We start from the raw sequence: 27,970 nt of genomic DNA on the forward strand, positions 1-27,970 counted from the left end.
ACCCAGGAGGGAATGCAGTGGTGCGATCTTGGCTCACTGCAATCTCCCCGTCCCGGGTCCAAGTGATTCTTCTGCCTCAGCATCCCAAGTAGCTGGGACTACAGGCACGAGCCACCATGCCCAGCTAATTTTTGTATTTTTAGTAGAGGTGGGGTTTCACCATGTTGGCCAGGCTGGTCTCAACTCCTGACCTCGTGATCTGTCCACCTCAGCCTCCCAAAGTGTTCAGATTACAGGTGTGAGCCATAGCGCCTGGCATTTTTTTTTTTGTATTTTAAGTAGAGACTGGGTTTCACCATGTTGACCAGGCTGGTGTCGAACTCCTGACCTCAGGAGATACGCCCTCCTAGGCCTCCCAAAGTTCTGGGATTGCAGTCATGAGCCACCGCGCCTGACCACAACTGGCTAATTTTTTTTTTTTTTTTTGAGGCGGAGTCTGACTCTGTGGCCCAGGCTGGAGTGCAGTGGCCGGATCTCAGCTCACTGAAAGCTCCACGTCCCGGGTTTACGCCATTCTCCTGCCTCAGCCTCTGGAGTAGCTGGGACTATAGGCGCCCGCCACCACGCCCGGCTAGTTTTTTGTATTTTTAGTAGAGATGGGGTTTCACCGTGTTAGCCAGGATGGTCTCGATCTCCTGACCTCGTGATCCACCCATCTCAGCCTCCCAAAGTGCTGGGATTACAGTCTTGAGCAACCGCACCCAGCCAACTGGCTAATTTTTAAATTTTTTATTGACAGGGGTCTCACTATGTTGCCCAGGCTGGTCTTGGACTTCTGGCCTCAAGCGATCCTCCTGCCTCTGGGTCCCAAAGTGGTAGGATTACAGGCATAAGCTGCTGTGCCCACACTACCTCTTTCTTAATATGCAAATTGTCCCCACGTAGTAGGCGCTCAAAAGGAAGGCGGTGCTGGGGTGAAAGCAGGCATCAATTTAAGCAGTTCTTAAATCAGAGCCATAAAACCAAACTACCACCGTCTGTCATCACCTGAAGAGAGGGGCTGTTCCAGGCACAGCTGAGAACACAGCAGCAAACTGGGTTTCCCAAATGTGAGTTAACCAGTATCTTACAGGTGGGTTAAAATGGCCGTTTACATTATGAGATATAGGGAAGGGGTGGTTCCTGACCACGAAGGCCACTCAAACCAGGTGGCTTTGCTTGTCTGCATGGAGACGGCACTGTGCGTGTCTGCCCTGTGTCACAGATGGGCTCTTGCTTCCTTCTGTCAATTTCAGGAAAGATGTGTGCTGGGAGACCTGGGGCAGGAAGAGAGGGATGCCCCTAACTACATTACTCTGTAGAATCAGATTAAGATGATCAACTAGAGGGGCCTAGGAGAAGGAAGGGCAAGCAGAGAGGAGGAATGATTTCCAGCACCCTTATCTTCCCTGTCCCTCCTGCTGCACTTCTCTGAGCACTCCCTCTCTGCACAGAGGGACTAGAAATAAGATCTCAGAGCTGGGAGAGCAATAGTTCATGCCTGTAATCCCAGTACTTTGGGAGGCTGAGGTGGGAAACTCACTTGAGCCCAGGATTTCGAGACCAGCCTGGGCAACATGGCAAAACCCCCATTTCATTTTTTTTTTTAAAGACAGTTTAACTCTGTTGCCCAGGCTAGAATGCAGTGGAGTGAGCTCAGCTCACTGCAACCTCCGCCTCCTGGGTTCAAGCGATTCTCCTGCCTCAGCCTCCTGAGTAGCTGAGATTACATGCACCTGCCACCACATCCAGCTGACTTTTCTATTTTTAGTAGAGATGGGGGTTTCACCATGTTGGCCAGGCTGGTCTTGGACTCCTGACCTCAGGTGATTCGCCCACCTCGGCCTCCCAAAGTTCTGGGATTACAGGCGTGAGCCACCATGCCCGGCCCCAAACCCCCATTTCTACAAAAACCAAACAAAATAATTAGCCAGGTGTCATGGTGCACACCTGTAGTCTCAGCTACTCAGGAGGCTGAGGCAGGAGGTTTGCTTGAGCCTGAGAAATCGAGGCTGCAGTGAGCTGTGGTCCCACCACTGTCCTCCAGCCTAGGTAACAAAGCAAGACCCTGTCTCAAATTAGCTGGGGTGGTGGTGCATGCCTGTAATCCCAGCTACTCGGGAGGCTGAGGCAGGAGAATCGCTTGAAGCCGGGAGGCGGAGGTTGCGGTGAGCCGAGATCATGCCATTGCACTGCAGCCTGGGCAAAAAGAGCAAAACTCTGTCTCAAAAAAATAAAACCAAAAAAACCACAGTGTTGGTGAACCCTATTTGGTTTTTCTGCTTTTTTCTTTTTCATTAAGTGAGAACTTTAAAAACCAGAAGTGCCTTGGGCTTCTCTCATCCTCTGAGAGGCCCTGGGTGCTGTGGGCATCTGCTTTTCAGCTGGGAAAGTCCAACCTCCTCCCACTCCGCAGCCTCTCTCTGGCTCCTACTTTCAGCCCCCAGCTGGGGTGGCAGGTGGGAGCTTCAGTAAGGTGGTGTCTTGGGTTGAGTTCCTGCAGAAGCTGATCAGGGACAAAGACTCCATGCAATAGTTCATGTGGGAAGTGGTTCCAGCAGGCCCCAGTGGAGGAAGGAGGAAGTGAGGCAGGGAAAGGTAGAAGACACTACGGGTTTGTTTGTTTGTTTTGAGACAGAGTCTCACTCCTTTGCGCAGGCTGCAGTGCAGTGGCGTGATCTTGGCTCACTGCAGCCTCTGCCAGCCAGGTTAAATGAATTCTCTGCCTCAACTGCCCAAGTAGCTGGGATTACAGGTGTGTGCCACCACATCCAGCTAATTTTTGTATTTTTAGTAGAGACGGGGTTTCACCATGTTAGCCAGGCTGGTCTTGGACTCCTGGCCTCAAGGGGTCTGCCCGCCTTGGCCTCCCAAAGTGCTGGGATTACAGGCGTGAGCCACCGTGCCTGGCCACAAATGACTTTCTTTTATTTATTACATTAATTAATAATTAGGGCTGGGTGCGGTGGCTCACGCCTGTAATCCCAACACTTTGGGAGGCTGAGGCAGGTGGATCACTTGAGGTCAGGAGTTTGAGACCAGCCTGGGCAACATGGTGAAACCCCGTCTCTACTAAAAATACAAAAATTAGGCAGGCGTGGTGGCGGGTGCCTGTAATCCCAGCTACTTAGGAGGCCAAGGCAGAGAATCGCTTGAACCTGGGTGGCAGAGGCTGCAGTGAGCTGAGATTGTGCCACTGCATGCCAGCCTAGGCAACAGAGTGAGACTCTGTCTCAAAAAAAATTAATTGGCCGGGTGCAGTGGCTCACACCTGTAATCCCAGCACTTTGGGAGGCCGAGGCAGGCGGATCATGAGGTCAGGAGATCGAGACCATCCTGGCTAACACAGTGAAACCCTGTCTGTACTAAAAATACAAAAAATTAGCCGGGTGTGGTGGTGGATGCCTGTAGTCCCAGCTATTCGGGAGGCTGAGGCAGGAGAATGGCGTGAACCCTGTAGGCGGAGCTTGCAGTGAGCCGAGATCACGCCACTGCACTCCAGCCTGGGCGACAGAGCGAGACTTCATCTCAAAAAAAAAAAAAATTTAATTAATAATTATTAATTAATTTGCCCAGGCTGGAGTGCAGTGGTGTGAACACAGCTCACTGCAGCCTTGAACTCCTGGGCTCAGGTGATCCTCCAGTCTCAGCCTCCCTAGTAGCTAAGATAACAGGTATATGCCACCATACCTGGCTAATTATTTTATTTTTTTGTAGAGATGAAGTCTTACTTTGTTGCCCAGGCTGGTCTTGAACTCCTGGGTTCAAGTGATGTGCCTGCCTCAGCTTCCCAAAGTGTTGGGATCACAGGTGTGAGCCACTGTGCCTGGTCACAAATGACTTTCTGAGACCTGTCTCCTCCGAATTTCTAATCTTAAGAAATTGGAGGATCGGGCCACATTGGGCCACGTCCCTGCCTTGCAGCTTTTGGTTGAAATGAGAAGTGACTGCCTTTTTTATTTTTTATTTTATTTATTTGTTTTGAGACAGTCTCATTCTGTCTCCCAGACTGGAGTGCAGTGGCACAATCTCAGCTCACTGCAACCTCCGCTTCCCAGGTTCAAGCAATTCTCCTGCCTCAGCCTCCCGAGCAACTGGGACTACAGGTGCATGCCACCACACGCAGCTAATTTTTGTTTTTTTAGTAGAGACGGGGTTTCACCATATCTGCCAGGCTGATCTTGAACTCCTGGCCTCATGATCCACCCGCCTCACCTCCCAAAGTGCTGGGATTACAGGCGTGAGCCATCGCACCCGGCCATGACTGCCTCTTTTAAATAGAGCCATGTTCTCCTCTGGGTCCCCATTTGGTGCATTTCACTCCTTGTGTTAGTTCAGTGTCAATGTCTTGCCTCTAGAGAAGTCAGGGACCATTTCTGTCTTATCCTTCTAAAAGCCTCCTCCCACCCTCCCAGTCACTTACTACTCCACCCACGCTGTCTCCTGGTGGCTTGCACACATTCCCTTTGCACCTGTAGTTCCCTCTGTCTGCCCAGAACACTCTCTCTCCAGAGTTCCCGCTGGCTCACACACTTTCTGGCTTGGTACAGATAAGCATCCTTGGAAGCCAAGTGTTAAGAACAGTGGAGCCACAAGATAGGTGTTCAGGAATGTGGATCCCTGAATCTGTACCTGGTGGAGGAGGAGCTCCATTGATCAGGAACTCCTATTGTGAAATTTATAGGAGCAAGTGATTGCATCAAACCATCAAGATTTGGAGCTTCTCTGTCCATGACCCTGGCAGTACCCTAAATGATGAACAAGGTAAGTCACATTTGGGGTGGAATGCTTGCAAGCTCGCTTGTCCACACACCAAAAGCCATATTCTCCATTATTGTTGGGGATAATGGTGATCATTTGTTCTCTCTCTGAGATAAGCATTTGTCTTTCAATCTATTCTGAATTCAGGTGATGGAAGAGGATGTTGCTTATTATGACACTTAAAATTCCAACAACAATTAAGGCCTGAATAATACCATGGGTAATATTGATGGTATTGATGGGGAGAACGGAGGAACACATTCTGAAACATAAAAAAATTGATCGGATGGCACAATTGTTTTCCAGGCAAAAGAACAAACTAAACTATTTTTAAATGTCAAGAGCTAAATAGCCTGGAGAAAAATGTAATATATTACAAGCAATAAGCAACAGACCTAGACATATGTTGATACCTTTCAACATAACAGAATGGCGAGCCCTGGCTTAACCTTCTCCACTTCCAAACCGGTTCCCTCCTGGAATTAACATTTTCCTGTCATCTTAGAGTAAAGGCGGTGCGTTCTCAGCCATTAAGGCTTCCAGTCTGACAGCCTTTCCTTAAACTTGTTTCAATCCGTCTTTGATTCTGAAATGCTCCGATTATATTTCCATAGTAGCCATGTTAATTAATGGTGATGATCAGATTTAATGAAAGAGGGAGTTAGTAAGCCATTCCCTGGCCACTTTCGTAAAAAGGGAGACTGCTAACAAGTGCTAATGACCTGACATGGAAATCTCACCTTCCCCGGGGCTTTTAACCTGCAGTCACATCCTGAAACAACCCGAAGGCTGCTCTAAGCAACTGGACGTTTGATCTTGTAAGCAGGGCTATCTATACTCAGATTTCTCAACTGAATTCGTCCTAGAAAATAGGGCCTTTAGGCCGGGCGCGGTGGCTCAAGCCTGTAATCCCAGCACTTTGGGAGGCGAGCGGAGGCGGGATCAGGAATCAGAGATCGAGACCATCCCACAGCTGGGTGGCCCGATCTTTACTAAAATACAAAAACTAGCGGGCCCGAGGTGGGGCGAGGCGCCTGAGCCAGCTACTCGGGAGAGCTGAGGCAGGAAGAATAAGCGTGAACCCAGGGCTGAGCTTACAGTGAGCTGAGATCCGACCACCCATACTCAACCTGGGCTGACAGAATAGGAACTCAGTCTCAAAAAAAAAAAAAAAAAAAAAAAGAAAATAGAGACCTTCGGGCCTGGGCTGATCAGCTCAATCCAGCACTGGGAGGCCAAGGCGGGGGGATCACCTAAGGTCAGGAGTTTCAGGAGTTCAAGACCACCCTGGTCAACGTGGTAAAACCCTGTCTCTACCAAAAATACAAAAATTAGCCAGGTGTGGTGGCACATGCCTGTAGTCCCAGCTACTCAGGAGGCTAAGGCAGGAGAATCACTTGAACCTGGGAGGTGGAGGTTTCAGTGAGCCGAGATTGCACCACTGCATTCCAGCCTGGGTGAAAGAGTGAGACTCCGTCTCAAAAAAAAAAAAAAAAAAAAAAGGGCCTTCAAGCAGCAAGAGGTTTGGGTCCAGAAAACCATGACTGGCAAAAGTCAATCATTTTGCCCACAGACTTAGTAGTTGCATTATCATGTAGTATATATTGTTATGTTAGTATGTTATGTGACATTCTGTTATTTTATAAAATTATGTTTTTTGTTTTTTGGTTTTTTTTTGAGACAGAGTCTCGCTCTGTCGCCCAGGCTGGAGTGCAGTGGTACGATCTCAGCTCACTGCAACCTCCGCCTCCTGGGTTCAAGCGATTCTTCTGCCTCAGCCTTCCAAGTAGCTGGGACTACAGGCACGTACCACCACGCCTGGCTAATTTTTGTATTTTTAGTAGAGACAGGGTTTTACCGTATTGGCCAGGCTGGTCTCGAACTCCCGACCTCATGATCTGCCTGCCTTGGCCTCCCAAAGTGCTGGGATTACAGGCGGGAGCCACCGTGCCTGGTCAAAATTATGTTTTATATTTGTCTTTTGTATTTTATTTATGTTATCTACTGCACAAGAATTAAAACTCTCTGTGTACGGCCGGGCCCAGTGGCTCACGCCTGTAATCCCAGCACTTTGGGAGGCCAAGGCGGGCGGATCACTTCAGATCAGGAGTTCAACACCAGCCAGGTCAACATGGTGAAACCCTGTCTCTATTAAAACTACAAAAATTAGCTGGGCATGGTAGTGCATGCCTGTAATCCCAGCTACTTCAGAGGCTGAGGCAGGAGAATCACTTTAACCTGGGAGGCAGAGGTTGCAGTGAGCCAAGATCCCACCACTGTACTCCCAGCCTGGGCTACAGAGTGACTCTGTCTCAAAAAAAAAAGAAAAAAAAAACCTCCCTGTGTAGAAGTCTGGTATTGTTCACTTCTGTATCCTCAGTGTCTGTAAGAGTGAGCAAGCTGGGTGTAGTGACATGCATCTGTAGTCCCAACAACTTGGAAGGATTGCTTGAGCCCAGGAGTTTGAGGCTGCAGTGAGCTATAATCATGCCACTGCACTCCAGCCTGGATGACACAGGGAGACCCAGTCTCAAAAAAAAAAAAAAAAAGGTGGGGGGGATGTGGTGACTCACACCTGTAATCCCAGCACTTTGGGAGGCAGAGGCGGGGTGGTCACCTGAGGTCAGGAGTTTGAGACCAGCCTGGCCAACATTGACAAAACCTGATCTCTACTAAAAATATAAAAGTTAGCCGGGCATGGTGGCTTGCACCTGTAGTCCCAGCTACTAGGGAGGCTGAGGCAGGAGAATCGCTTGAATCCAGGAGGTGGAGGTTGAGGTGAGCCAAGATAGCGCCACTGCACTCCAGCCTGGGTGACAGAGCAAGACTCCATCTCAAAAAAAAAAAAAAAAAAAAGATAATCACAAGTTTTTAAATGAAAAACTATCTATAGAAAAATATATGTGGCTGGGCGTGGTGGCTCATGCCTGTAATTCCAGCAATTTGGGCGGTCAAGGCAGTGGATCACCTCAGGTCAGGAGTTCAAGACCAGCCTGGCCAACATGGTGAACCCTTTCTCTATGAAAAATACAAAAATTAGCTGGGTGTGGTGGTGCATGCCTATAATCCCAGCTACTTTGGAGTCTGAGGCAGGAGAATCACTTGAACTGGGGAGGTGGAGGGTGCAGTGAGCAGAGATTGCACCGTTGCACTCCAGCTTGGGTGACAGAGTAAGACTCCGTCTCAAAAAGAAAGAAAGAAAGAAAAAGATATGTATGGTATTTATATTTTTACACTTATGTAAAAAAAAAAGACATTCTATACTTACTATGGACTACATATCTATCTGAAACCACCTTTGTAAAAATAATAACAATGTGAAAATTATGACAGTAAAAGAGATCTGACCTATCCAACCCCATCTTGCTTTTTTTTTTTTTTTTTTTTTTTTTTTTTTTTTTTTTTTGAGACGGAGTCTCGCTCTGCCGCCCAGGCTGGAGTGCAGTGGCCGGATCTCTGCTCACTGCAAGCTCCGCCTCCCGGGTTCACGCCATTCTCCTGCCTCAGCCTTCCGAGTAGCTGGGACTACAGGCGCCCGCCACCGCGCCCGGCTAGTTTTTTGTATTTTTTAGTAGAGACGGGGTTTCACCGTGTTAGCCAGGATGGTCTCGATCTCCTGACCTCGTGATCCGCCCGTCTCGGCCTCCCAAAGTGCTGGGATTACAGGCTTGAGCCACCGCGCCCGGCCTTTTTTTTTTTCTTTTTAGACAGAGTCTCGCTCTGTGCCCCATGCTTAAGTGAGTGCAGTGGTGTGATCTTGGCTCAATGCAACTTCTGCCTCCCAGGCTCAGATGATTCTCCTGCCTCAGCCTCCCAAGTTGCTGGGATTACAGACATGGGCCACCATAGCTGGCAAATTTTTGTATTTTTAGTAGGCACAGGGTTTTACCATGTTGGCCAGGCTGGCCAGGCTGGTCTTGAATGCCTGACCTCAGGTCCTCGGGTGATCTGCCTGCCTCAGCCTTCCAAAGTGCTGGGATTACAGGTGTGAGTCACCATGCCCCATCCCCCCTTTTTTTTTTTTTTTTTTTTTGAGAAGGAGTCTCGCTCTACCACCTACGCTGGAGTGCAGTGGCACAATCTCCGCTCACTGCAACCTCCGCCTTTCAGGTTCAGGCAACTCTCCTGCCTCAGCCTCCTGAGTAGCTGGGATTACAGGTGCTCACCACCACATCTGGCTAATTTTTGTATTTTTAGTAGAGACAGGGTTTCATCATGTTGGTCAGGCTGGTATCAAACTCCTGACCTTGTGATCCACCCACCTCAGCCTCCCAAAGTGTTGGGATTACAAGCATGAGCCACCACGCCTGGTCCCCATCTTGTTTTTTTTTTTTTTTTTTTTTTTTGAGACGGAGTCTCGCTGTGCTCCCAGGCTGGAGTGCAGTGGCCTGATCTCGGCTCACTGCAAGCTCCGCCTCCCGGGTTCACGCCATTCTCCCGCCTCAGCCTCCCAAGTAGCTGAGACTACAGGCGCCCGCCACCACGCCCGGCTAGTTTTTTGTATTTTCAGTAGAGACGGGGTTTCACCATGTTAGCCAGGATAGTCTCGATCTCCTGACCTCGTGATCCACCCGCCTCGGCCTCCCAAAGTGCTGGGATTACAGGCTTGAGCCACCGCGCCCGGCCCCATCTTGTTTTTAAACTCCAAACTGCCCTTGGTCACTCTTGAGTGTGGACTGAGCTAACTTTGGGAGAAATTTAGTTCATAGTTTAAATGATAATAGCTCTTCCCTAAACTAAACTGCCTTTATAAAACTAATAAAAAGCCGCAAGTTTAAGACTATAAAAGGGGTCTGAATTCTGCTAAAACGTAGGCATAGTTAAATAATTACCAGCCATTGTTCCAGAGGTCACAAGATTTGTAACTTTCCCGATTAGTCCTGTAAATAACATCACTATTATAAAACCTAAGATTGGGGCCAGGCGGGGTGGCTCACACCAGTACTCCCAGCATTTTGTGTGCCAAGGCAGAATTGCTTGAGTTCAGGAGTTCAAGACAGCCTGGGCAACATAGGGAGTCCCTGTTTCTACAGAAAACAAAACAAAAATAGCAGTCGTGGTGGTGCACACCTGTGGTCCCAGCTACTTGGGAGGCTGAGGCAGGAGGTCTGCTTGTGCCTGGGTGGTAGAGGCTGCAGTGAGCCATGATCAACAACTGCACTCCAGCCTGGGTGACAGAGTGAGACTCTGTCTCAAAAAAACAAAACAAAACAAAAACAAAAAACAAAACCAACCAAACAAACAAACAAACAAAAAAAAACCCCAAAAACAAAAACCTAAGATTGACTTTCCAAGATATCTTTTCAGATTTTTGCATTTCTGACCAGCAGGTAACTCCACCTGGATGAGCAACTCCTCTGTGGCCCCTACCCAGAAGCAGACTCAGTATACAAGGACTGTTTTCCACAGCCTGTGATTGCATCCCCAACCAATCAGCAGCACCCATTCCCTAGCCTCCTGCCTCCTATCCTTGAATAACCCTAGCCTTCAAATTTTGGGGGTGGTTGATTTGAGTAGTAATAAAACTCCAGTCTCCTGCTTAGCCAACTCTAAGCATATTAAACTCTTTCTCTGTTACAACTCTCCTGTCTTAATAAATTGGCTCTGGCCGGGCGCGGTGGCTCAAGCCTGTAATCCCAGCACTTTGGGAGGCCGAGACGGGCGGATCACAAGGTCAGGAGATCGAGACCATCCTGGCTAACACGGTGAAACCCTGTCTCTACTAAAAAATACAAAAAACTAGCTGGGCGAGGTGGTGGGCGCCTGTAGTCCCAGCTACACGGGAGGCTGAGGCAGGAGAACGGCGTAAACCTGGGAGGCGGAGCTTGCAGTGAGCTGAGATCCGGCCACTGCACTCCAGCCTGGGCGACAGAGCATGACTCCGTCTCAAAAAAATAAAAAAAATAAAAAAAATAAATTGGCTCTATCTGGGCAGTGGGCAAGGAGAACCTACTGGGCAGTTATGTACCTATGTAAATGTGTACTGAGAATGTTGGAGGCTGGGCACAATGGTTCACACCTGTAATCCCAGTGCTTTGGGAGGCCCGGGCAGAAGGATGGCTTGAGCACATGAGTTCAACACCAGCCTGGGCAACATAATGTGATCTCATCTCTCCAAAAAAATTTTTTTTTAATTACCTGGGTGTGGTAGCAAGCACCTGTAGTCCCAGCTACTTGGGAGGCTGAGGTGGAAGGATCACTAAAACGTGGGAGGCAGAGGTTGCAGTGAGCAGAGATCACGTTACTGCTCTCCAGCCTGGGTGACCAAGCAAGATCCTGTCTCAAAAAAAAAAAAAAATTTTTTTTTTGGAAGGATCTACCTAAAACCTACGACAGTGGTTACTTCAGGGAAAGGGCCTGAGATTGGGAATTGTAGTTGAAGGCTACTTCAGATTTACCTAGAATGATTCTCAGGTGGGGGTGATTCTACTTTTTTTTTTTTCCTCTTGCTTTTTGCAGAGCAGGGCTACTCCATAGGCAGTGTGCCCAAAGTAGTTGATTCTGCTCTCTAGGAGTATTGGGCAATGTCTGAAGATATTTTGGGTTATCACAAATGGTTGAGATGGGGGAGGGTACTACTAGCATCCAGTGGATCAAGGCCAGGGATACTGCAAAATCGTCCACAATGCTTAGCACAGCCCCCACAACAAAGAATTATCCAGCCTAAAATGGCAATGGTACTGAAGTTGAGAAACTGGATCATTTCAATTTTTTTTTTTTTTTTTTTGAGATGGAGTCTCGCTCTGTCGCCCAGGCTGGAGTGTAGTGGTGAGATCTCGGCTCACTGCAAGCTCTGCCTCTCGGGTTCATGCCATTCTCCTGCTTCAGCCTCCCAAATAGCTGGGACTACAGGCACCTGCCACCACGCCCGGCTAATTTTTTGTATCTTTTAGCAGAGATGGGGTTTCACTGTGTTAGCCAGGATGGTCTCCATCTCCTGACCTTGTGATCCACCCGCCTCGGCCTCCCTATTTCAATTTTTATAAGCAGATAGGATTCAAGTATTATTTGTGTAATTAAACAAGGACTGAAAAAAAAAAATGATGTGGCGGGGAGGAGTCTCTCTGAAACTATTCTGGTCTGGGAGGCTGCCTGATTTAAAAAAAAAAAAAAAATGGGATGCTGTGATCCGCCGTCCACCTTCCCTCTGCAGGACACAGCATGCATTCCCCCAGCTGACAGGAGTGTTGGCTGCTGCTGCCTCACACTCTGATGAGTCCCTCTTCAGAAATTGCTCTTAGCTGAAGGAAGCTGCCTTGTTCAACAGCCTTTCTGCTTGAGAAGCCTCTGCACTGTTGACATCACTGCTTTGTAGCAGGGGTTGGGGGAACTGTCCTATGCCCTGTAGCATGCATGGCAGCATCCCTGGCCTCTACCCACTAGATGCTAGCAGTCCTACCCACTAGATGCTAGCAGTCCTACCCACTAGATGCTAGCAGTCCCCTCCTTTTTTTTTTTTTTTTTTTTTGAGACAGTCTTGCTCTGTCCCCCAGGCCAGAGTGCAGTGGTGTGATCTTGGCTCACTGCAACCTCCGCCTCCCGAGTTCAAGCAATTCAATTCTCCTGCCTCAGCCTCTGAAGTAGCTGGAATTACAAGCGTGTGCCACCACGCCCAGCTAAGTTTTGTGTTTTTAGTAGAGTCGGGGTTTCACCATGTTGGCCAGGCTGGACCCCTTCTCCTATTACAACAACCAAAAATATCTCTGAACCTCTGAACATTACCAAATATCCCCTGGGAGGCAAAATTCTCCCCCTCCCTGCATTAGGAACCACTGATGTATCCAGTGCCTGGTTAATACAGGAGCACAAAGGCCCAGCCCCCTGACTCAGTTTGGAATATCTCTGAGGGCCATCTCAGCCTTCGTTGAGATTGCATCACAAATTCCTCTCTGCCCAATCCTCCTTCCCTCGTCCCATCATAGGTGTTGTTTTCCAGAGCACTCTCCAATAAATATTCTAGTGCAAATCTCCCTCCCAGAGACTGTTTCGTGGGACCACTGACCCCAGACCAAGATGAAGGCTCAGAGGGGTTAAGTGGCTTTTCAAAGGTGCCACAGCAGGTTGGATGTGGAGCTAAGACTGTGACCTTTCTCCTCACTCCATGAATGATGCTCATAAGCATCGAGCTTCAAGGCCTTATTACTGGGCTCTGCTGAGCACAACTATCTTTTTCTCCCTCCCCTCCCCTCCCCTCCCCTTCCCTTCTTTGAGACAGAGTCTTGCTCTGTTACCCAGGCTGGAGTGCAGTGGCATGATCTCGGCTCACTGCAACCTCTGCCTCCCGGGTTCAAGTGATTCTCCTGACTCAACCTCCCAAGTAGCTGGGACTACAGGTGCCCGCCATCATGTCCAGCTAATTGTGTGTGTGTGTGTGTGCGTGTGTGTGTGTGTGATGGAGTCTCGCTTTGTCACCCAGGCTGGAGTGCAGTGGCGCGATCTCGGCTCACTGCAAGCTCTGCCTCAGGGGTTCACACCATTCTTCTGCCTCAGCCTCCCAAGTAGCTGGGACTACAGGAGCCCGCCACCACACCTGGCTAATTTTTTTTTTGTATTTTTTTTTTTTTTTTTTTTGAGACGGAGTCTCGCTGTGCTCCCAGGCTGGAGTGCAGTGGCGTGATCTCGGCTCACTGCAAGCTCCGCCTCCCGGGTTCACGCCATTCTCCCGCCTCAGCCTCCCAAGTAGCTGGGACTACAGGCGCCCGCCACCACGCCCGGCTAGTTTTTTGTATTTTTTTTTTACTAGAGACGGGGTTTCACTATGTTAGCCAGGATAGTCTCGATCTCCTGACCTCGTGATCCACCCGCCTCGGCCTCCCAAAGTGCTGGGATTACAGGCTTGAGCCACCGCGCCCGGCCTTTTTTTGTATTTTTAGTAGAGACGGGGTTTCACCGTGTTAGCCAGGATGGTCTTGATCTCCCAACCTTGTGATCCGCCCACCTCAGCCTCCCAAAGTGCTGGGATTACAGTAGTGAGCCACCGCGCCCAGCCTGTCCTGCTAATTTTTGTATTTTTAGTAGAGACATTGTTTTTCCATGTTGGCCAGTCTGGTCTCAAACTCCTGACCTCAAGTGATCGCCCACCTCGGCCTCCCAAAGTGCTGGGATTGCAGGAGTGAGCCACTGCACCCGGCATACAACTATCCTTGATCTCTGACTTTTCAACCCCCTTGCCTACCCCATGCGCATTTCTATAACAGAAGAAACAAGAAAAATTCATAGAATGTGCAACCCAGTGGCATGAACTTCAGCCCTCTTCCTTTGTTGTTCTTAAGCAATATACCTTGTAGACGTCCTTGTCTGCATTCTCTCAACTGGTTGACAGCCAGCAAGTTCAAACACGTAGACATTTCAACTACCAGTATCTAACATGATCGCTTAAAGGTCTTTGTGCTCAAAAAACTTTAAAAAAATTTTTGTTTTTTATAGAGACAAGGTCTCACTATGTTGTCCACGGTGGTCTCAAACTCTTGGGCTCAAGTGAGCCTCCCATCTTGGCCTCCCAAAATGCTGTAATTACAGGTGTGAGCCACTGTGCCTGGCCAGAAAACTTTTTTGTTTGTTTGTTTTTCATAGAGATGGGGGTCTCACTATAGCCCAGGCTGGTCTTGAACTCCTAGGCTCAAGCAATCCTCCCACCTCTGCAATTTTTTTTTTTTTTTTTTGAGACGGAGTCTTGCTCTGTCGCCCAGGCTGGAGTGCAGTGGCCGGATCTCAGCTCACTGCAAGCTCTGCCTCCCGGGTTTACGCCATTCTCCTGCCTCAGCCTCCTGAGTAGCTGGGACTACAGGCGCCCGCCACCTCGCCTGGCTAGTTTTTTTGTATTTTTTTAGTAGAGGCGGGGTTTCACCGTGTTAGCCAGGATGGTCTTGATCTCCTGACCTCGTGATCCGCCCGTCTCGGCCTCCCAAAGTGCTGGGATTACAGGCTTGAGCCACCGCGCCCGGCCTTGTTTTTGTTTTTTGATAAAAGTATGGATGTGAGATAATGGGCCCATACAAGTATGTGGTTGCGACAAGGTCATTTCTCAGCGTGATGGTCCATTTCTAACATCATGGGACAGTTACGGAGGTTAGAATGCTGTGATCTGGTGTGAGAACTCTTGCTATGCCAATAATAATAATAAACATTAGGCTGGGTGAGGTGGCTCACGCCTGCAATCCCAGGACTTTAGAAGGCTGAGACCAGAGGATTGCTTAAGCCCAGGAGTTCAGGATCAGCCCGGGCAACATAGCAAGATGCTGTCCTGTTAAAAAATGAAAATAAAGGCCGGGCGTGGTGGCTCTTGCCTGTAATCCCAGCACTTTGGGAGGCCGAGTTGGGCGAATCATGAGGTTAAGAGATCAAGACCATCCTGGCCAACATGGTGAAACCCTGTCTCTACTAAAAATACAAAAATTAGCTGGGTGTGGTGGTGCGTGCCTGTAGTTCCAGCTGCTCGGGAGACTGAGGCAGGAGAATCGCTTGAACCTGGGAGGCGGAGGTTGCAGTGAGCCAAGATCATGCCACTGCACTCCAGCCTGGTGACAGAGCGAGACTCCATCTCAAAAAAAATAAATAAAATAAAAAATAAATAAAAATAAAAAAGAATAATAAACATTAATTGAGCCATTGCTATAAATTAAACACTAATACTTATATAGATATTTATGTATTATTAAATATATACTATATTAATACATATTATACATATAATATATTTTATAATATACGTAATAGTTAATAGTAACATAATATTAACATTATATTACTGTATATAGTATATATACTGTATAGATGCATGTGTACTGTATATTACATTACTATATTTACTGTTATATATTGTATAGATACATACATATTTATAAATATAAAATAACATTATGTATCATGTATCAATAGGCAGATACTGTTATTTCACCTACTTACTGGTAAGAAATCTGAGGCACAGAGAAGCTAAGTAACTTACTCAAAGTCACACAGGCAGAGCCACTCCAGCCTGCGTGACTGCTCTTGATTTTCAGAAGGTGTGGTTCTAACTCAGAGCACATTTATTCAACTGAATGCATTTATTAGGAAGATCTTGAAAGCCTGTCTTCCCCTCTCCCTCCCAACACATCAAAACATAATGGAATGTAAAACAATTGGATGCTCTTCATCTTAAACTGGTCAGCTTAAGCTGGTCAGTGTCAACCAGGTTCAAGTCATGGAACTATATGTAAATGTGGAAAATGTATCATTGTATCTTTTTTTTTTTTTTTTAGAGACAAGGTCTCCATATGCTACTATGACTAGTAGCATAGTCATAGCTCACTGTAAGCTTGAACTCCTGGGCTCAGGTGATACTCCTTCTTTCACCTCAGCCTGCTGAGTAGCTGGAGCTATAGACAGGCACCATCACGCTTGGCTAATTTTTAAATTTTTTGTACATATTGGAGTCTCACTATGTTGCCCAGGCTGGTTTCAAACTCCTGCCCTCAGGTGATCCTCCCACTTCAGCCTCCCAAAGCACTGAGATTACAGGGGTGAGCCACCATACCTAGCCCTGTGTATCATATCTTAAAAGGAAAATATAATTATGGATTTATGGTATATTTTCTCTTTTTTTTTCCTTTTTTTTTTTTTTTTTTGAGACGGAGTCTCACTCTGTCGCCCAGGCTGGAATGCAGTGGCACCATCTCAGCTCACTACAAGCTCCGCCTCCCGGGTTCACGCCATTCTCCTGCCTCAGCCTCCCGAGTAGCTGGGACTACAGGTGCCCACCACCACGCCTGGCTAATTTTTTTGTATTTTTAATAGAGACGGGGTTTCACCGTGTTAGCCAGATGGTCTCGATCTCCTGACCTCGTGATCTGCCCGCCTCAGCCTCCCAAAGTGCTGGGATTACAGGCGTGAACCACCGCGCCTGGCCGATTTATGGTATATTTTCTTGCATTGAAACTGGAAACTCTTGTAACACATAAGTACATTATTCGACTTCCAGTTATTCAAGAAACACTCTAATTTTTTTAACCATCATGTATTGTGTAAAAACAGTAGGGGAGATGATCAATTACTCACTGTTTATTTAAAGCTGTGGCTTAAACACTTTCTGTATAGTATCTCTTTATTGAAGGATTGTTGAGAGAGCTCTGTCACTCGTCTTTGCGCTAAGAAACCCTGGTGCGTGTTGTGTATTGGTTCGTTTTGGCTTCTGCACTGACAAACGGGATCTGATCAAGTTGAACTTAGAATAATAATTCACAGAAAACTGCAGGGTATGGTGAATCACGCCTGTACTCCCAGAACTTTAGGAAGCCAAGGTGGGTGGATCATGTGAGGTCAGGAGTTCGAGACCAGCCTGGCCAATGTGGCGAAACCCCGTCTCTACTAATAGTACAAAGGTTAGCCAGGCATAGTGACCTGCGCCTGTTTTTCCAGCTACTGGGGAGGCTGAGGCAGGAGAATTGTCTGAACCCCGGAGGCGGAGGCTGCAGTGAGCCGAGATTGCGCCACTGCACTCCAGGCTGTGCGACAGAGTGACTCTGTCTTAAAAAATAAAAAAAATAAATAATTTACAGAAAAGTTAAGAAAGGTTATCTATGGCCTCTTAATCTTCCTGATCTGAAACAGCAACTTGGGGTAAAGGAAGAATGTTGAGGAAGTGGAGCATTAAAAAAAATAATAATAATAAAAGAGGAAGAAGAGAAGAGGAGGGAGTGAAGGGGAGAGAGAGTGAAGAAGGAAGGGAAGAAAGAAGGGAGGGAGGGAGGAAACAGAAAAGCAAAGAAAGAAGGAAGAAAAAAGGAAGGAAGGGAGAAAAAGAGAAAGAAAAGGTTGGTGTCATAAATAGTGTAAATGTACTTAATAAGCAACTGAAATCAAAGGCTGAGTAGTACGTCATACTTGATGTCTAATATTTTAAAATTTAGGCTGGGCGTGGTGGCTCACACCTGTAATCCCAGCACTCCCAGAGGCCGCGGCGGACGGATCACCTGAGGTCAGGAGTTCAAAACCAGCCTGGCCAACACGGTGAAACCCTGTCTCTGCTAAAAATACAAACATTATACAGGTGTGGTGTCATGTACCTGTAATCCCAGCTACTCCTGAGGTTGAGGTAGGAGAGTCGCTTGAACCGGGAGGCGGAGGTTGCAGTGAACCGACATTGTGCCATTGCTCTCCAGCCTGGGAGACAAGAGTGACATTCCGTCTCAAAAAAAAAAAAAAAAAAAAGGAAAAAGGAGAAAAATTGGGACACAGAGATATGGACATGCAAGGGGAGAAGGCAGGTGAAGATGCAGGCAGAGTGTGGAGTAATGCATCTACAAGCCAAGAAAAAACAAAAATTGCTGGCAACCTCTAGAAGGTACAGGTGGCAAGGAAGGAATCTTCCCTAGAGGTTTAGATGGGAGTCCAGCCCCGCTGACATCTTGATTTTGAGCTTCTAGTCTCTGGAACTGCGAAAGAACACGTTTTGGTTGTTTAAAGCTACTAAGTTTTTGATAATTTGTCATTGCAGCCCTAGGACACAAATATATTCACAATAAAAGAAATGAAAATTAAAATTATACCTACATGCCATTTTTAACCTGCCACTTTGACAAAGATCAAAAAGCCTGATAACAGACTAAGTCAGAAAATGTGTTGGGAAATTGATTGCTTTGATTTGCTGCTGGTGGGAGTAAATGTAAACTGATATAACCTCTAGAAATTACTTGACAATTTCTATCAAAATTACAAATGCACATACCTTTTGACCCAGTAATTCTGCTTCTAGGATTTATCCTACATTCGAGAAAGTTGCATACGTGGACAATTACACATGGACACGGTAAGAATCACAGCTCTATCTGTAACCACAAACATTTGGAATGAACACTAACTGTTCATTATCAAGTGATGTTTGAGTACACTGAAGAACATCTATACTTGGAGTCAGCAAACTTTTTACATAATGGGCCAGATAGTAAGTACTCTAGGTTTGCAGACCCAGAGGGCTCTGGTACAACGACTCAACTCTGCAGTTGTAGCTCAAAAGTAGTCATACAGACTGGGTGCTGTGGATTACGTCTGTAATCCCAGCATTTTGGGAGACTGAGGCGGATGGATCACCTGAGGTCAGTAGTTTGAGACTAGCCTGGTCAACATAGCGAAACCTCGTCTCTACCAAAAATACAAAAATTAGCCAGCATGGTACGGGGCACCTGTAATCCCAGCTACTCGGGAGGCTGAGGCAGGAGAGTTGCTTCAGCCTGGGAGGCAGAGGTTCCAGTGAGCTGAGATCGCACCATTGCACTCCAGCCTGGGCGACAGAGCGAGACTCCATTAAAAAAAAAAAAAAAATGTAGTCATACATCATACATCATATATAAGTGAATGGGCATAGTTGTGTTCCAATAAAACTTTATTTACAAAAAACAAGCAATGGCCAGATTTGGCCCATGAGCCTGTTTGCTGATCCCTGATCTATTCAATGGAATATTATGAGCTGAAAAATTAGTGAGGTGGCTATGTTCTGTGCCACAGTGACTTCTAAGATTAAGAGAAGAAAGCAAGATTCAGAACAGTATGGATTTGTCAAAAAATATATATATAAATTTATATAAATAATTATTTGTATATTTATAGCCGATGTCTGGAAGTATCCATAAGAAAGTGGACCCATTACTTATTTCTGGGATAGGAAACCGTGTGCCTCAGTGTCTCAGTCGGAAAATATTTTCCTTTGTGCTTTTTGAATTCTGAACCAAGCTGAAATTATTACCCATTCAGAAAACAAAATAAAAATGTGAAAAGGTAAGTAAATTTATTTCCCTACCACATACTTTTTCTTTGCCAGGCCAGTGAGTACAAATGGTTTTTAGTTCAGTTTTTTGTTTGTTTGTGTGTTTGTTTTTAATAGAGATGGCATTTCACTTTGTTGCTCTGGCTGGTTTCAAAAAGGCAAATCTTTCTTTCTTTCTTTCTTTCTTTCTTTCTTTCTGTCTGTCTGTCTGTCTGTCTCTCTCTCTCTTTCTTTCTCTTTTTTCTTTCTTTCTTTCTCTTTTTTATTTTTTTTTTATTTTGAGATGGAGTCTGGCTCTGTTGCCCAGGCTGGAGTGCAGTGGCACCATCTCGGCTTACTGCAACCTCTGCCTCCCAGGTTCAAGCGATTCTCCTGCCTCAGCCTCTTGAGCAGCTGGGACTACAGGCATGCACCACCACGCCCAGCTAAGTTTTGTATTTTTAGTAGAGACGGAGTTTCACCATGTTGGCCAGGCTTGTCTTGAACTCATGGCCTCAGGTGATTCTCCAGCTCAGCTCCCCAAATGCTGGGATTACAGGCATCAGCCACCACACCTGGCCGGGTTTTCTCATTTTTGGATGGTTGAAAACAACCCAAAAAGGAATAATATTTTGAGAAGGGGGTAGGGGAAAAAAGAATATTTTGTGATAAAAGAAAATTATGTGAAATTCAAATTTCAGTGTCCACAAATAAAGTGTAATGGAACACAGCCCTGCCTATTCATTTGCATTCTGTCTGTGGTTGCTTTGCCTTACACTAGCAGACTTGAGTCATTGTGACGGGGAGCCCAAAAAGCCTAAAATATTTATCTGGTCCTTTACATAAACAGTTTACAGATTGTTGTTCTAATTAAAGAACAAAAACAATCTTTCACATGCTTCTAGAAATAGAAAGTTCATATTTAATGTTGAATGACCCTTCCATGAGGACTTTAAAAAATGAAATGGCTTAAGATAACTCAAAATTAAATTGCGAATTTTCTTGCTGCTTCTTAGAGAATATTTTAAAAAGCTGTGGTCTCTAAACAAAAATAAAGCACTTATCCCATCTGTCTGGGTCTCACTGCACACTGTGTTGGTGAGGCCATCAGAATGAAAATGTATCACAACCCACCTTCCCTTTTATTTTTATTTTTCATTTTTATAGATATATATTTTTTGGGGGGGTAGGTGGGTGGGGCGGGGACAGGGTCTCACTCTGTTGCCCAGACTGGAGTGCAGTAGAGTGATCTCGGTTCACCGCAACCTCCACCTCCCAGGTTCAAGTGATTCTCCTGCCTCAGCCTCCCCAGTAGCTGGGATTACATGTGTGCGCCACTGCTGCCGGCTAATTTTTGTATTTTTAGTAGAGACGGGGTTTCACCATATTGGCCAGGCTGGTCTTGAACTCCTGACTTCGTGATCCACCCGCCTCAGCCTCACAAAGTGCTGGGATTACAGGCATGAGCCACCACGCCCAGCCAGAAAAGACAAACCTATTATTAAGGCAGAAAGTAGATTAGTGGTTGCCTGGAGCTGGGAGTGGGATCAGAGATAAGGATAAGTAGGCCCGAGAGTTCCTATTGAGGTGATGAAAAAGCTGTATTATATTAAAAATGTACTAAAAATAATCGAATTATACACACAAAAGCAGTGGATTTCATGGCATGTAAATTACATAGCAATAAAACTGTCTTTTAAAAAAGAGAGAAAGGAAGAAAAGAAGCAGCAAAAGTAAAAAGGCCAGGCATGGTGGTTCATGCCTGTGATCCCAACACTTTGGGAGGCTAGGGCGGGTGGATCACCTGATGTCATGAGTTCGAGACCAGCCTGGCCAACATGGCAAAACCCTGTCTCTACTAAAAATACAAAAGTTAGCTGGGTGCAGTGGTGTGCGACTGTAGTCCCAGCTACTTGGGAGGTTGAGGCAGGAGAACTGTTTGAACACAGGAGGCAGAGGTTGCAGTAAGCCAAGATCACACCACTGTACTCCAGCCTGGGCAACAGAGCGAGACTCCATCAAAAAAAAAAAAAAAAAAAAAGTAAAAAGAGAGAGAGAGAAAAAAAAAAAAAAAAAGAGGAAGAGGAAGCGGAAGCAGAAGAATAACCACCCAAACCAATCAGTCTGCAGGGTTTGGGATTCAGCTTTTAAAAATTACATACATGGCCGGGCGCGGTGGCTCAAGCCTGTAATCCCAGCACTTTGGGAGGCCGAGACGGGCGGATCACGAGGTCAGGAGATCGAAACCATCCCAACATGGGCTAACATGGTGAAACCCCGTCTCCACTAAAAAATACAAAAAACTAGCCGGGCGAGGTGGCGGGCGCCTGTAGTCCCAGCTAGTCGGGAGGCTGAGGCAGGAGAATGGCGTGAACCCGGGAGGCGGAGCTTGCAGTGAGTTGAGATCCGGCCACTGCACTCCAGCCTGGGCGACAGAGCGAGACTCCGTCTCAAAAAAAAAAAAAAAAAAAAAAATTACATACATTTGCCCAACTCCAATCTTCCAGTTGTTCCCACTCTCCACACTTTCTCGAAGATTACTGCCAGCATTTCCTCTGTCACATGTGCCAATTATTTCAGTCCTCTGGAATGTCATTCATCAGGTTTAGAAACTTTTTGACAAGGTGAATATGGTAACAAAGTCCAAGAGGTGGATGTTTTCCCACCCTTCTGAACCTCTTCCCTTCGCATACTCTTCTCCTCTGATGACTTCTCCTTTAGTCCGTGTTTACATTTTGTGATTTCTTAGACGTGAGTTCCTAGGCAACAGAAAGAGCTAGGGTAGTTGCGTGCGCAGTGAGCTGCGCCTTAGGAAACTGTGGGCTTCTGGGGTGGCCTTCCCCTAAGTTCCCTGCATGACTGTTGTAGATGTTTGTAGCTCGGTCTACCTAGCAACCCCTCCTCCTCCTTCTGGAAACAGCTCTAGGTTTCCTGGGTGGGGTTTCCTTCACCCACTTGGTGTTTGTGGTCCTGGAGAGGCAGACCTCCACCCATGGGCTCCAGGAATGAGCAGGTGACTGAGGTCAACCCGGACACCAACATAGCTCAGCTCTGGCTGTGGTGATTGGCCGAAAGATGGACATGTGACCTAAGAGAGTCCAGTGAGAGTCAGTTCTGAGATGTGTTCTAGAAATACTGGAAAAGAAATGTTCTTTTTCTACCATGATTGCTTTGTGGTGGGATGTAAGGTTGACTGCGAGCCTCGGTGGGCTACCATATGGGAAATGCCTAAGAATGAAGCATTTACCTTTCCTATAGTCCCTGAAAAAAATAAAAATAAAAATAAAAAATGAAGCTAACACAGGCCGGGCACGGTGGCTCACGCCTGTAATCCCAGCACTTTGGGAGGCCGAGGTGGGAGGATCACCAGAGGTCAGGAGTTCGAGACCAGCCTGGCCAACATGGTGAAACCCTGTCTCTACTGAAAAAATACAAATATTAGCCGGGTGTGCTGGCATGTGCCTGCAATCCCAGCTACTCAGGAGGCTGAGGTAGGCTGCTTGAACCCCGGAGGTGAAGGTTGCAGTGAGCCGAGATGGTGCCACTGCACTCCAGCCTGGGCAACAGAGTGAGGCTCCATCTCAAAAAAAAAAAAAAAGAAAAGAAAAAGTGGGGGCCGCGCACAGTGGCTCACGCCTGTAATCCCAGCACTTTGGGAGGCCGAGACGGGCGGATCACAACGTCAGGAGATCGAGACCATCCTGGCTAACACGGTGAAACCCCGTCTCTACTAAAAATACAAAAAATCAGCCGGGCATTGTGGCGGGTGCCTGTAGTCCCAGCTACTCGGGAGGCTGAGGCAGGAGAATGGGTGAACCCGGGAGGCAGAGCTTGCAGTGAGCTGAGATCGCGCCACTGCACTCCAGCCTGGGAGACAGAGAGAGACTCAGTCTAAAAAAAACCCAAAACCACCAACCCCCCCCAAAAAAAAACCCCAAAAATGAAGCTAACACAAAGGAAATGAATCAAGAAATAGGGAAACAGTACTGATCTCACTGTGTTATTCTCTGGGTCCATCCATACCTGAAGCTGGTACAAACTGTACCCTTGCTATCAGGTGAGTCTGTGAATTCTCTCTTCATAACCAATTTGATCGTGATTTTTGTCACTTGTATAACTTGAATAACACACTGTCTGGGAGGTGCGATGGCTCACATCTGTAATTCTAGCATTTTGGGAGGCCGAGGGTGAGGGATCACTGGAGGTCAGGAGTTTGAGACCAGCCTGGCCAACATGGTGAAACCCCATTGCTACAAAAATACAAAAATTAGCCAGGCGTGGTGGCAAGCGCCTGTAGTTCCAGCTACTCGGGAGGCTGAGGCAGGAGAATCGCTTGAACCCAGGAAGTGGAGGTTGCAGTGAGCCAAGATCATGCCACTGTGCTCTAGTCTGGATGACATAGTGAGACTCTGTCTCAAAAATAAATAAATAAGTAAATAAATAAATAAAATAAAAATTAAATAATAAATAAAAATTAAAAAATGTAAAAAAAACCCATCCAGGAATGGCCAGTTCTTTCCCAACATCCATTTTTCACCCTTCTCCGTGTTAAGAGACTCCAATTTTTTCTCGTTTTTTGGTGGGGGGACAGGGTCTCAGTGTGTTACCTAGGCTGGAGTGAAGTGGTACAATCACAGTTCACTGCAGTCTCCTGGACTCAAGCCATCCTCCCGCCTCAGCCTCTCAAGTAGCTGGGACCAGAGGCACGTGCCACCACACCTGGCTAATTTTTTTTTTTTTTTTGGTAGAAACTGGGTCTCACTATGCTGCCCAGGCTGTTCTCAAACTCCTGGGCTCAAGTGGTCCTCTTGTCTCAGCCTCCCAAAAGGCTGGAATGACAGGCATGAGCCACTGTGCTTGGCCAGATTCCAATTTTTATTCTAGCACATTGCCACCTAGAATAAAGGTTAAATTTCCCAGTTTCCCTTGCAGTTAGGTATAGGTGAAAAAGTAGTGTCACTTTATAGCTTAGTCATATGTCTAAGTTCTGGCCAATGAGATGTAAGTTGACATGAGTGGAAGCTTCCAGAAGCCTTTTCTCCCTTCCCGCTTCCTGCTTCCAGGAATGCAGATTTGATGGATGGCATTCCAGACAGTAGCCTGAGTCATGTGGATTTAAGAATGGAGTGCTAGATGAAGCAGACAGACAGCAACAAGGTTTCTGGTGAAAGAGGACCCACCATACCAGCCTTGGAGAACTAATCCATAGACTTCTTTTACATGAGAAGAGAAATAAACTTTTATCTCATTAAGCCACCAATTTGTCCTGTCTCTGTTACTATATCCAAAGCTGAGTCTGATCGACAGTGCCATGTTCCTCAAGCCCTGGCTACATGCTGTATTATCGGTTATTTTTTCATTTAGCCTATCTGACAGGTGAAAAAGTAGTGTCATTTCATAGTTCTAAATTCATTTCTGATAAGAGCTGATCTTATTTTTGTAGATTTTGAGCCATTTGTGGGGTTTTGGGTCTGTGAACCATCTTCCCTCCCCTTCCCTCCTCTCCTCTCCTCTCCCTTCTCCTCTCTGTCTTTCTTTTTTTTTTTTTTTTTTTTTTTCCAGACAGGGTCTGGCTCTTTCATCCAGGCTGGAGTGCAGTGCTGCAATTATAACTCACTGCAGCCTCCACTTCTTTAGGCTTAAGCAATCTTCCCATTTCATCCTCCCAAGTAGCTGAGACTACAGGTGTGCGCCACCATACCCAGCTAACTTTTTTAGGGATGGTTTCTTGCCATGATGCCCAGGCTGGTCTCAAACGGCTGGGCTTAAGCAATCCTCCAGCCATGGCCTCCCCAAGTGCTGGGATTACAGGCCCCATTTGTTTCTTTGTTTTTTTTTTTCAGGCCAAGGCAGATGGATCACCTGAGGTCGGGAGTTCGAGACCAGCCTGACCAACATAGAGCTTCCCACCTCAGACTTCTGAATAGCTGGGACTACAGGTGCATGCCACTATGCCTGGCTAATTTTTAAATTTTTTGTAGAGATGGGGGTCTCTCTATGTTGCCCAGGGTGGTCTCAAACTCCTGAGCTCAAGTAATCCACTGCCTCAGCCTCCCAAAGTGCTGAGATTACAGGCATGAGCCACCGTGCCTGGCCTAGAATGGCTAAAATTTTTTCTTTTCTTTTCCTTTTCCATTTCCATTTCCATTTCCATTTCCATTTCCATTTCCATTTCCATTCCCTCCCTCCCTCCTCTCTCTCTCTCTCTCTTTCTTTCTCTGTTGCCCAGGCTGGAGTGCAATGGCGAGATCTTGGCTCACTGCAACCTCTGCCTCCTGGGTTCAAGCAATTCTCCTGCCTCAGCCTCCTGAGTAGTTGGGACTACAGGTGCCCGCCACCACGGCTGGCTAATTTTTGTATTTTTAGTAGAAACGGGTTTTCATCATGTTGGCCAGGGTAGTCTCGATCTCCTGAACTTGTGATCCTCCCACCTCAGCCTCCCAAAGTGCTGAGATTACAGGCGTGAGCCACCACGCCTGGCCGAATGACTAATGGCTAAAATTTTAAAAAATGACAACACCAAATGCTGGTGAAGGTGTTGAGCAACAGGAGCTCTCATTCATTGCTGCGGAAATGCAAAATGGCACAGCTACCTTGGAAGACAGTCTGGCGATTTCTTCTAAAACTAAAATGCTCTTCCTACATGATCCAGCAATTGCACTGGTTGGCATTTAACCCAAGTGAACTGGAAACTTACATCCACACAGACACTTGCACACAAATGTTTGTAACAAATGTATTCGTCATTGCCAAACTTGGAAGCAACCAAGCTGTCCTTCAGTAAGTAAGTGAATGGATAAACTATGATACAACCAGACAATAGAACATTATTCAGTATTGGCCGGGCACAGTGATTCATGCCTGTAATCCCAGCACTTTGGGAGGCCAAGGCCAGCCAATCACTTGAAGCCAGGAGTTCATGACCAGCCTGGCCAACATGGCGAAACCTCTTCTCTACTAAAAATACAAAAAAAAAAAAAAAAAAATTAGCTGGGCATAGTACCATGCACCTGTAATCCCAGCTAAATCAAGAGGCTGAGGTGGGATAATTGCTTGAACCTGGGAGGTGGAGGTTGCCATGAACCAAGACTGCACCACTAAACTCCAGCCTGGATGACAGAGCAAGACTCCGTCTCAAAAAACAAAACAAAACAAAACAAAACAAAACAAAACAAAATTATCCAGTGCTAAAATGAAATAAGTTGCTAAAACATAAAGAGATGTGGAGAAACCTTGTCTTAGTCCATTTTCCCTTACTATAACAGAATACTAGAGACTAGGTAATTTATAAAGGAGAGAGGTTTATTTAGCTCAAGATTCTGGAGGTTGGGTTGTCCAAGATCTGCAGGATGTGGGATTCAGCTTTTAAAAATTGAGCTTCTGGCCGGGCTCCATAGCTGGCACCTATAATCCTACTACTTCAGGAGGCTGAGACAGGAGGATCACTTAAGGCCAGGAGTTTGAGACCAGCCTGGACAAGATAGGGAGACCCCTTCTCTACAAAAATAAAAATAAAATGGGCCAGGTACAGTGGCTTACGCCTGTAATCCCAGCACTTTGGGAGGCTGAGGCGGGCGGATCACAAGGTCAGGAGATGGAGAACATCTTGGCCAACATGGTGAAACCCTGTCTCTGCTAAAGATACAAAAATTAGGCCGGGCATGGTGGCTCATGCCTGTAATTCCAGCATTTGGGAGGCTGAGGCGGGTGGAGAGCCTGAGATCAGGAGTTCAAGACCAATATGGTGAAACTTGTCTCTACTAAAAATACAAAAATTAGCAGTACGTACTAGCACGCACCTGTAATCCCAGCTACTAGGGAGGCTGAGGCAGGAGAATTGCTTGAACCTGGGAGGCAGAGGTTGCAGTGACCTGAGATCATGCCATTGCACTCCAGCCTGGGTGACAGAGCGAGACTAGGTCTAAAAATAAAAAAATAAAAAAATAAATTAGCCAGGCATGGTGGTACACGCCTATAGTCCCCAGCTACTCTGGAGCCTGAGGCAGGAGAATTGCTTGCAACTGGGAGGCAGAGGTTGCAGTGAGCTGAGATTTCACCACTGCACTCCAGCCTGGGCGACAAGAGTGAAACTCCATCTCAAAATAAATAAATAAAGTGGCTGAGCATGGTGGCTCATGCCTGTAAACCCAGCACTTTGGGAGGCCGAGGTGGGGGATCATTTGAGGTCAGGAGTTCGAGACCAGCCTGGCCAACATGGTGAAACCCCACCTCTACTAAAAATACAAATAAATTAGCTGGGTGTTGTAGCACATGCCTGTAATCCCAGCTACTGGGGAGGCTGAGGCAGGAGAATTGCTTGAACCTGGTAGACACAGGTTGCAGTGAGCCAAGATCACACCACTGCACTCCAGCCTGGGCAACAGAGTGAGACTCTATCTCAAAAATAAATAAATAAATAAATAAATAAAATAAATAAAAATAAAAATAAAAATTAGGTGGACATGGTGGCCTGCAGTCTCAGCTACTGGGGAGGCTGAGGAGGGACGATGG

General features: G+C 46.7%; 1 long non-coding RNA gene across 3 annotated transcripts in view; it reads left to right on the forward strand.

Moving 5' to 3' along the window:
- The first annotated feature begins 743 nt into the window (after positions 1-743).
- Positions 744-27,970, forward strand: part of LOC103887975 — a 44,187-nt gene continuing 16,960 nt past the window's right edge. The window contains exons 1-5 of one of the 3 annotated variants that reach the window (XR_001891805.3): positions 744-1,072; positions 4,664-4,743; positions 18,473-18,526; positions 19,324-19,491; positions 24,523-24,715. This is a non-coding gene — a long non-coding RNA (uncharacterized LOC103887975). Of the gene's footprint in view, positions 1,073-4,663; positions 4,744-18,472; positions 18,527-19,323; positions 19,641-24,522; positions 24,716-27,970 lie in introns of those variants that run through there. The other 2 variants (XR_004179102.1, XR_652270.4) reach the window with 2 other exon arrangements.

The sequence above is a fragment of the Papio anubis genome, chromosome 16 (assembly GCF_008728515.1).
Source record: "Papio anubis isolate 15944 chromosome 16, Panubis1.0, whole genome shotgun sequence".
NCBI lineage: Eukaryota > Metazoa > Chordata > Mammalia > Primates > Cercopithecidae > Papio > Papio anubis.